We start from the raw sequence: 10247 nt of genomic DNA, 5'->3' as shown, positions 1-10247 counted from the left end.
ACTTACTCTTGTGATTGGATAATAATGACTATAACATGGTAATGGTAGTAGCTATGATGGGCTATAGGCAAATGTAAAGGTATTGTGTATGGTGCTTATTGGTTGTTATGTATTAAGATACTCAGCAAAGAAAAGTATATAATGCTTTGTAACTTGAACAGAATGCAGCTTCAGGTATGCCTACAAGCTGGAGCTGACAGCTGTAGGGCTGGCTCTGGATATCCACTCCCTGAGCTGCTGTAACTTTACCTATGCAATAAACAGCTTTCAAGAGAGCCGCCTGAAGTCCAGACATCTTTCGTAGGCACTTCTCCTGTATTTCACAGTGAGTCTGTGCTGCAGAATTATTGAGGGATCAGGGACATGGATCATTGATAGAATTATGGGATCAATAAAAGAACTATACAAGCAATAGGCCTGGAAGCAAAAGGCCTGTGTGTGAGAAAAACTCTCCATGAGAAAATCCCTGTGTGACAGGGCTGGGAACAAAGAGGGAGTCTGAAGATTTGCAGCTGTTCAGAGAAGACCCGGAGAAGGGGAGGTAAACTCTGAATTCTTTTAATCATACCATAACTGTAGAAGCTTGCCAATGTAAGTCCAATTAGGTAGAAGTAGAAATGTGCTTTGGTAAGTTTTAAGCCACTTAAGAGTTAACAAGCTGGTATACTATATAAGTGCCTCTGGATTGCTAATAAACAGAGTTTTGCTCTTATCAACCATATTGGTTTTGGACTGCAATTTTCTCCCCCCGCCGGAGTCCTGGGCCTCTCTTCTTTTTACAATTCCAACAAGTCCGTGGTTGTAAATCCACAATCGACACCATCCTGTCATCCGCAGAAAGGTTCTTAATTCTTAGATTGTAGCTGGCCGGGGCATTTGGCAGATCGCCTCTTTCCTGTCCTTACCCAGGGCTCTTTCTCCTCCTGCCAATTCGTATCCACGGCATGTAACTCCCTGGAGAACGAGTTGTGCTTCCCCAGGAGATACTCTGTATCCACTTAGTCTTAGGAAATTCAGGAGGCTCACAGTCCATGCCTTCCAATCCTCCTGAGTTTTGGTGCCAATTAACAAATCATCAACGTATCGCAGAAGTGTACCTTCTGCGGGTGGTGGTACCCAGGTCTCTAATTCTTTGGCTGATTGATCACCAAAGATTGTGAGGCTATTCTTAAACGCTTGTGGCAATACAGTCCATGTGAGCTGTTTTAGGGTTCTCCCATTCGAAGGCAAAAATTTCCTGACCGCTTTCAGCTAGTGGCAGACAAAAGAAAGCATCCTTTAAATCTAAAACTGAAAACTACATCCAGTCACTTTGTAATTTTTTTTTAACCAAAGCGTTAAGGATTGGCCATAACGGGATGCAGTGGTTTTGTTACTAATTTCCTGTAACCAACTAAGAATGGAGACGTTTGGGGATCGTTTGGGGATCCTTTGGGTCCCAGTGTGGATCTGCGGTAGGGAAAATGCTATCTGCATTCCCACATAGTATTCTAATAGCTGGTCGTCCCTGCACGTGTGTTTTTGTTGCAGATATTACAGCTGCTTTTTCTATCTCAGTTAACTCTGATAGCATTAAATCTATATCCTCCCCATCAACATCTTGATTTCTAACAATCAATATGCTAACAGTCCTTGGGCATCTAGGGGGTCTTGCTCTCTTTCAGCCTTAAGTTTTAAGCATCTTTGTCCTATACTGCATGAGGAGCAACACCTCTTCATGCGGCTTTTTCCTTTTGCTTCTTTTTCTAACAACAGGACCGTCGAGTCCTGTGGTGCTCAATTAATGCCACACTGCTTCTGCCACTCCGGCTTGCATCTTCAAGTAAAGAAGCAGTCGGCGTAAGAAACTTTATCTTATTTGTTCTCCCTCCTTAAAATAACATTAACTGCAGTAAGGTGTTATAGTTTAAGGTCCCATTTTCTGGCCACTTTTCACCATCGTCTAATTTATGCAGTGGCCACCACTGATTACAGTACTTAATCAGGGTGCTCTTTTTCCTAGTTCCTCCGGGGATTCCTCCTAGCTCCTTCCAATGTGCCAACACACACCCTAATGGACTCTTCTGTGTTATCTCCTTGCTTACTGATGATTCCATGGTCTCCTTTTCCTTTCCTTCTTCTGCCAATCCAACCTGCCTCTGCACCTTCTACACACTTTCTCCCAATCCTCCTCTAAAACTTCCCAGGTCTGGGGAACCGAGTCCTTTCTCCCACACACTAAGGAAATAACAATTGTCTTTTCAGGTTCCCTTACTCTCCTTGGCCACACTGCTCTCGTCCTCTGCCAGTCTTGGAAACTCCTTTCTGTGTTCCTGTCTAGCGGGTATTGAACCCCTTCTCTCCCTAGCCTAAAAGTAAGCTAGTTTTCCCAACATTTAGGGCACTGGGTATCTCTCTTAGTAGAGATACAATACCCTCTTCTCTGACAATGAACACATTCACACAAAGTGCAAGCTTCACACTTCTTACCGCACAACAAACTAGGAATTTCAAGGAAAAACCCTGCTGCTACTGTGTAACCTGGTGGTGGTGCATTTATAGAATGTTGGGGATCTGGGTGTTCCCAATCCAAAGCTAAAATCTTTCCCCTCCAATGATACAATCTACCTCCCTCCGGATAACAAGGTTGAACCCCAAAACAATGGTTTATATGATTTATGCTCATTCACTTGTTGCCAATCGCTTCGCCTTTTTTTTGGCCGTTCCTGGCGCCGGGTTACGGAAACGCAGATTAGGGCTCCACACTCACTTCGTGCACATCTCCTTCAGTCTCTTTCATTCCCACTCATTCCACAGCGAAAACCACCAAAGAAAAAAAAGGAGAGGGAAAAAACCCCACAGTAAAATGGCAACACAACAAAACAAAATAGCACTGATTCTACAGTAAATGCCGCAATACCACAGAAGCAAAAAGCAACAGAACAGCACAACAGTGGGGTCCTCCCCCTGGGGCTTCCACCCCCTAACACAACAGCGGGGACTCTTATCCCTGGGGCCTCCAGCCCCCCTAACAGCAGGGTCCACCCCCTGTTCCCTAAAGGTACCTTTCTCTTTGCCCGGGACTAATTTTGGGAGACTGAGTCTCCTCAGAGCTTTCAACCCACCCTTGGGGACTTGCACCCCAGACCCGCAGGAATTTCTGCTTAACAAAAATAGAAAATACCCTAATTTGGCGCAGATGGTCCTTGTCTGCTCCCGCCGTGAGCCAAAGGACAGCTGAGCTCCCCTTGAAAATTCAGGGTTGCGACTGGGAGGTCTGCTTACCTCTGGCTCCAGCAGCCGAGCAGAGTTAGGGTCCCACCTGAGTTGCCATTAGATTCTCTGTTGAAAAAGTTCGACGACTTCGGCGAGGGAAGACATTGCAGACAACCAATATGATTGATAAAAGCAAGCTCCGTTTATTAGCAATCCAGAGGCACTTACATAGTATACCAGCTTGTTAACTCTTAATTGGCTTAAACCTATCGAAGCACATTTCTGCTTCTACATAATTAGACTACATTGGCAAGCTTCTACTAGTTATGTTACGAATAAAGAATTCAGAGTTCACCCTCCCTTCTCATGGTCAGTACATCTTATCTGCACAGCTGCACATCCTCAAAACTCCCTTTTTGTTCTCAGGCCTGTTTCTCACACAGGTGCTTTCTCATGCAGGCAGTTTCTCACACAAACCTTTGCTTGCAGGCCTTTTGCTTGTACAGTTCTTATTGATTTGTTCCCTTTATCAATAATCCATGTCCCTGATCCTCTAATCATTTTGCAACAATTTCTTTCCTAGACCGCCTTATGCAAGCAGTAGAGAGACAATGCAGTGATGAACTGGCACATCCTCATCTGCTTTGAAGTCTCGCTTTTGCTAATGCAAATGAAGAATGCAAGCGCTTAATCAGTGCCTTACCAGATCCTCAGCCAACCTTGCCTCAAATGATAGAGGCCTGCAGCAAGATAGGCACTCCTCAACATGTAGCACTAATACAAGCGAACGCTCTAGGGGAACAAGTGAAGAAAGCCCTCGAAGCAGCAGACCAAAGGCTCGCAAAAACCCTTGCTGCTCTCCATGTAACTCCTCATCAAGAAGATTCCGCAGAAGTAATGGCAGCAGAACTCTCAAGAAGGCCATGTTTCAGGTGTGGAAAATTTGGACACATCAAAAGATTTTTGCCCAGAGTCTGCAGAGAATGCAAGAGCACCGAATCACTGCCCAAGATGCAGTGATTAGAACCTGCATCAACAATCTGCAAGATCTACAGCAGCTCTCAGGAAAAATTAATTGAAACAGGCCAGTTTTGGAGATCACCAGTGATGAATTTGCTCCAGTTTTTGACTTGCTAAGAGGAGACTGTGACATCACGTCTCCCAGGACTCTTACTCCTGAGGCCCAAAAGGCTCTTGACAGAGTGGCAAACAGATAGCACCAAATACTCATTTTTTGGAAAATATAAAAATATCCATCTGCCAGTGGATACATTTTCCAATGCAGTTTTTGCCTCCTTGCACACAGAAGAAACAGCGAAACATGCATATCACTTTCTGCAAGCATTTGCATCATTAGGTGTGCCTCAAGAAATAAAAACACACAATGGACCATCTTACATAGCATCTGTGGTCCTGACAGACTCACAATACATACTATGGGAAGTCAAATGGAGAAGAACTCTCACCAAGCTGATAGACACTTATGCTGGAGGCGTAAATGCAGCTCTTACATTAGCAGAAATAACAGGTGATGCACCCCACGACAAACCAGAAGTCCAAGCAGACTTGCCTTGAGAGGTGATTTCGGACATCAAAGAAGCAGCTTGGAAGGCAATTCTGCAAATTCAACCTACTGGAATCCCAGAGGGCATTTATACAGAAGTAAAACAAGGAGTATCTGAATCATTCACTTCTTTTGTAGACCGCCTTACTCAAGCAATAGAAAGACAACGCAGTGATGAAGTAGCACATCTCCATCTACTTCGAAGCCTCGCTTTTGCTAATGCAAATGAAGAATGCAAGTGCTTAATTAGTGCCTTACCAGATCCACAGCCAACCTTGCCTCAAATGATAGAGGCCTGCAGCAAGATAGGCACTCCTCAACATATAGTAGTAATACAAGCGAACATCTTAGGGGAACAATTCGGGAAAGTCCTCAACGCAGCAGACCAAAGGCTTGCAAAAACCCTTGCTGCTCTCCATGTAACTCCACATCAAGACAATTCCACAGAAGTAATGGCAGCAGAACTCAGTCTCATAATCTGAAGGTTGTGAATTTGATTTCTTAGAGATTTTCTTACCATACAGATCTCCAAAAACAATTTTTATAACGCTTGAAATGATAGCTCAGATCGTAATCAGAGCCAGATCAAGATTGCTGTCAATGGCAGGCAAAGATTTTGCAATAATATATCTGCCACTGAAAAAAGAATATTTTAATTGGACATTGCAAAAAATCAGAAAAGTTGCAAAAGAACTGCATAAATTTTTAACAAACTGGGGTGTGTGTCACTCCTTCAGTATTCCTCATTCTCCTACAGGGTAAGCAGTCATTGAAAGAACAAACCATACTTTAAAATCCCTTTTAGATAAACAAAAAAGGGGGGAGGCAGAGGCTTTGCCTCAAATACACTTGAATAAAGCGCTATACGTTTTAAATTTTTTAAACAGCTCTTTTGCAGAACCAAATCCACCAGTAATCAGATATTTTTCCAACACCACACAAGCAAAGTTGAAGGAAAACCGTTTAATTTTGATCAGAAATCCAGAGACAGGGAAAATTGAAGGCCCATTCCCACTAATAACCTGGGGCAAAGGGTACGCTTGTGTCTCTACAGGTGCTGGTCCAAAGTGGATTCCTCCAAAAAACGTGAAGCCCTACAAACCACGGGAATACGTAGACACCTCCGGAAGCACAAAAGCAAGCACACAGACGTGAACTGCAGAAAGACCACAGCTGATGATAAACATCTTTTATCTCACATGCAGAAGCTGTGAACCTTGGGTTTTGTGCCAGTATAATAGTGTGGGAATTGCTAGTATTGTAAAGCCTTGTTGACAAGTGCGTGGTGTGGATCGTGTTATGATTCAGAAGTACATACGAAGTGTAAGGCCATTGAAATTTTAATTATATCAGGTCACGAGGAAGGAAATAGTCCTTGTCTCCATAGTAATTGGAGAGAACTCTAGAGAGAATCTAAAGAGTCTAAATTTGTGGAATTGAATGCAAAAGAAGTAACTTTCGTGCCTTACGCTTGGCTTGTCCCAGAATGAGATTGAGAAAAGAAACCAAGGAGAAGTATGAAACTAAATCTGATATCATACTTGTGCCTTATTATTTCATTGTTTGTCTTAAGTAACATGATCCTGCCCATGAGTCAACCAAAAACCAATGTTTGGGTGACCTTAGCCAATGCCTCGGGCCTGGATACCATTTGTTTGACTTACTCAAGTCCAGAAAAGCCATTCTCAATCTGCTTGGTTGGTTTACCGGTAGACAATTGGCCAATAGAAAAAAATGTCTCTTCAGATCTTTCACAATTCGTCATGAATCCCACAGAGGAATGAGGTATCGGGACTAAATTTCTCCCTGAGACACCCTATGAACCTCAAGAACTGGAAATCTTTGGCTCAGTAAAAATGGATCAAAGATCTCGTAAAAATGGGAGGTCTAATTATAATTGTTATCCTTCTCATTTTCCTCCTTGTGCCAAGTTTGTTCTCCTTTCTGCAGAGGGCCCTGCAGAGGACCACAAACGCTGCATTTCTGGTTGAAAATCCTCAAAGTTGAAAGAGGATCATGGTTGGATGATCTGTTTGATTGGTTGAGCCTTGCTCCATTGTGGAGAGAGCTTTTGAAAATGGGCATGTATGTTTTGATTGTTATTATAGTCATCATGGTACTTATACCTTATCTACTTCAGTGTATCCGACAATGGTTTAACAAAGCAGTTAAAGCAGTGTTCATGGTTCAAACAGGAGGGGGAGATGTTGGAACCCTGAGTTCAGAGAATTTCAGTCTTTCAGTGCTGACAGGCAATGATCCTCAAAAAGCACACTGCATTTGACCTGAGGCCTTGGGAAAAGCTTCCCAAATTGTGTGATAACACTGAGGTTGTTGCTGTGTAATTAAAGTTATATCACTGGGTGGAATATGTAGAGATGTAGAAAATTTAGGTTTCTGGGATTTAGTATGATTAGGACAAAGGTATGTGACTACAAACAAAGACATGTTTTTCACCAAGTAAATAAGTCTCAAGAAGAGCATAAGTAAATAGAAAACATGTTTTTACCAAAAAGAGAGCTATCGCAGGCAAACAAGAAATGTCGATGTAGCACGAAGAAGAGAGGTCTGAGAATTTTCCACTGTAAGCTTAAATTGCAATTTACTTACTCTTGTGATTGGATAATAATGACTATAACATGGTAATGGTAGTAGCTATGATGGGCTATAGGCAAATGTAAAGGTATTGTGTATGGTGCTTATTGGTTGTTATGTATTAAGATACTCAGCAAAGAAAAGTATATAATGCTTTGTAACTTGAACAGAAAGCAGCTTCAGGTATGCCTACAAGCTGGAGCTGACAGCTGTAGGGCTGGCTCTGGATACCCACTCCCTGAGCTGCTGTAACTTTGCCTATGCAATAAACAGCTTTCAAGAGAGCCGCCTGAAGTCCAGACATCCTTCGTGAACCTTTCTCTTATAGTACACGAAAGTGGCCAGGACAGACTGCTCCATCTGGCTTTGATCCCGCACAGGTCATCTCTAATCTGCACCTAAAAGACTCGGGCTACCTGCTTTCCTTTGTATACAAAAGAACTGTCATTCTGGTCCAGAGCCCAAGGGTGAAATGTGAATTGCCTGTCCAAAAGTCAAGACATGCAAGCAAAAGCTGCCCAGACAGACGAGTGTGGCTGCATGCATCCTCCCCTGGGCTTCTTCTCCCATGCTCCTGAAACACTGGGTGTACATGAGAGCCTTGGGAGTCCTCGGGGGAGCAGAGAGGGCAGGGCAAGGCTGGGAAATGCCAGGAGAAAGGGGTCTTGAATTTCAGGTGGGGGAGTTAAGTACATTCCCAACTATGTGCGATTAATCTCACTTATCAAAGTCAGTGTCAACTAAAACTTTTGTTAGCATAAACAGGCAAAATTTACTATATTTTCTTCTCTTATATAGGAATAAAATCACAGACAAACAGATGAATATATTGTAGAGATTGACTGATAATACGGGTTTATTTACAGGCTTGATTGGCATATTTAAGGCTTGATTGCCATACTACTCACAAAGTCCTCTTAAGTATAACTCACTTTCAGATTTCTAAGAGTAAGATATATATTTGCACTGTATTCAAAACTGCATGGTAAATCAATTCAGGTATTATGGACACAAGTAATGCAATAATCACATGATAAGAATTTGAAAACTCAAGTAGGCAAGAGAAAACTGTTGCCTTTGTATCTGCCCACATTCTGGACCACGGCTGTGTGAAAACGGTCTGTGAGCCAGATGCAAAGGTGCACAGCAGGAACAGCACTGGCACCCAATAAACACGCCAGGTTTCTTTTTAATAACTCTTGGGAGTAGAAGAATGTGTAAAGTTTGCTACAGAGATCAGTTTTGGGAGGAGGAATGTTTTGAGAGAAGAAAAATCACAGGAGTTCCCACTATAGGCTATGTCCCCGTTTCATTGTATCCTTTTACTGCAGAAACCCATCTGATCCTGACTATTTGATTACAACGACACACAGAACCGATTGCACATCGGCTCACTGAGCCTGAGAAATGTTTTCTAGTGAAAAGGAAATGAGAAGGACCGGGATTACAAACGAACTGAAACACAAGCAGCTAATACATTCCTCCTTTCCTTAAAAGCAGTTCTAAGAATTTAGTGTGAAATACATTTAGGCTTGGTCCACAGTAATTTTAATTCAAATAAGCACGTCTAAATTTTTTCCATCCCTCCGATTAAAGGATACTTTTCTTGGCTTATTCTTTCAGCATTTTGCCAGCAATATGCTCAATGCTATTTCTTTAGAAATGGAAGCTATAGCATGATATTACAAAATGGTTGGGGAAACCTTTGCCATGACTATCAAGTTGAGTTCATAGGTTTTCAAAGCTGGTTGAAGATATAATGAAAGCATCTAATGTTTATGCATGAATCAGCATCCCCTTGTCACAACGTCATGCTGCAGTGATCCCTGCCGGAGCTCTAAGACCGCATTTAAAACGGATAAGCTCAACACTGGCTCTTGAGCCAGCAGGAGTAAACATCCAAGATTGTACATGTATTACTTCTGTGCTCAAACTACTGTATGAAAACCTGCCGGTTTATGTTACCATTACCCCAGTTTTATAGTACTCCATAGAAACATCTCTTTAAGTGACTCCAGTTTCCTTTCAGTGCTAAAATAGGTGAGTACACATCACAACTAACCCTGAAGCTCTTGCGTAGGCTGACTTAAGAGGAAAGGACTGCATCTTCATCACTTTCCTTCTTTCTTGCTTTGACAGAATTAAGAGCTTTTAAAAAATCTGCTATCACTTGATGGTCAAGCACTCCTCCAATTAGACTACGCTCAATTACGCTGTGCTCAAGGACAATGAACATACCCGGTGCTTTGGATATGTTCCACTTCTGCCCTAGGAATTGCTTCCAATGCTGTACCTTGGCCCCAGCTGTGAAACCAAACCAAAAGAACCAAGGAAGTTCTGTTAGAATGAACCAAGAATTCTCACACAGTGCTAAGCCTAGCCCATTTCTCTTGAAGGGTACAACAGCAGTCCTGGCAGTGAACACTGCTCCTCATTGGGCCATTACTCTGAAAAAAACATCCACCACCTCTCAATCTAAACCATTAAGCCTCCTAGTGATGCTGACTTATGAAGCATCAAACTGCAGTTACATTCCAACAGTTAGTTCCAATGACCCGTCAACAGAGCTCTGCAGGCTTGCAACAGTCCAACAAACTAAAGGGACTATTTTTCATGGCTGCTTTTCGAACTTACGTCCCTTTGCCGGGTTAAGGGAAGGTGGCCCGTCCACCTTGGTCAAAGTCAGTAGAATTTTGGCCCAATTCGCTCTCATGCAACACATCATGACACGATCTCTTGGTGTTGATGTGAAATTCCCACCGAAGTGCCAGTCATTACATTGACTTAAGGCTACCTACTCACAGAGTGTCCATTCCACTGCTACGCCCATTTTCTGGCCACCTTTAAATAAATGACTGAGCAGTCCTACTGTTTTGAACATTCCTCAGGGGTA

General features: G+C 42.7%; 1 long non-coding RNA gene across 1 annotated transcript in view; it reads right to left on the bottom strand.

The window, feature by feature from the left end:
- Positions 1–7604, bottom strand: part of LOC108445542 — a 23219-nt gene extending 15615 nt beyond the window's left edge. The window contains exons 1-2 of the long non-coding RNA XR_001860426.1: positions 7590–7604; positions 2133–2144 (exon numbers count right to left, since the gene is read on the bottom strand). This is a non-coding gene — a long non-coding RNA (uncharacterized LOC108445542). The remainder of the gene's footprint in view (positions 1–2132; positions 2145–7589) is intronic.
- Between the last annotated feature and the right edge of the window lie 2643 nt (positions 7605–10247).

The sequence above is a fragment of the Corvus brachyrhynchos genome, unplaced genomic scaffold (genome assembly GCF_000691975.1).
Source record: "Corvus brachyrhynchos isolate BGI_N302 unplaced genomic scaffold, ASM69197v1 scaffold101, whole genome shotgun sequence".
NCBI classification, from domain to species: domain Eukaryota; kingdom Metazoa; phylum Chordata; class Aves; order Passeriformes; family Corvidae; genus Corvus; species Corvus brachyrhynchos.
This window is presented reverse-complemented; position numbering and strand designations above follow the sequence as displayed.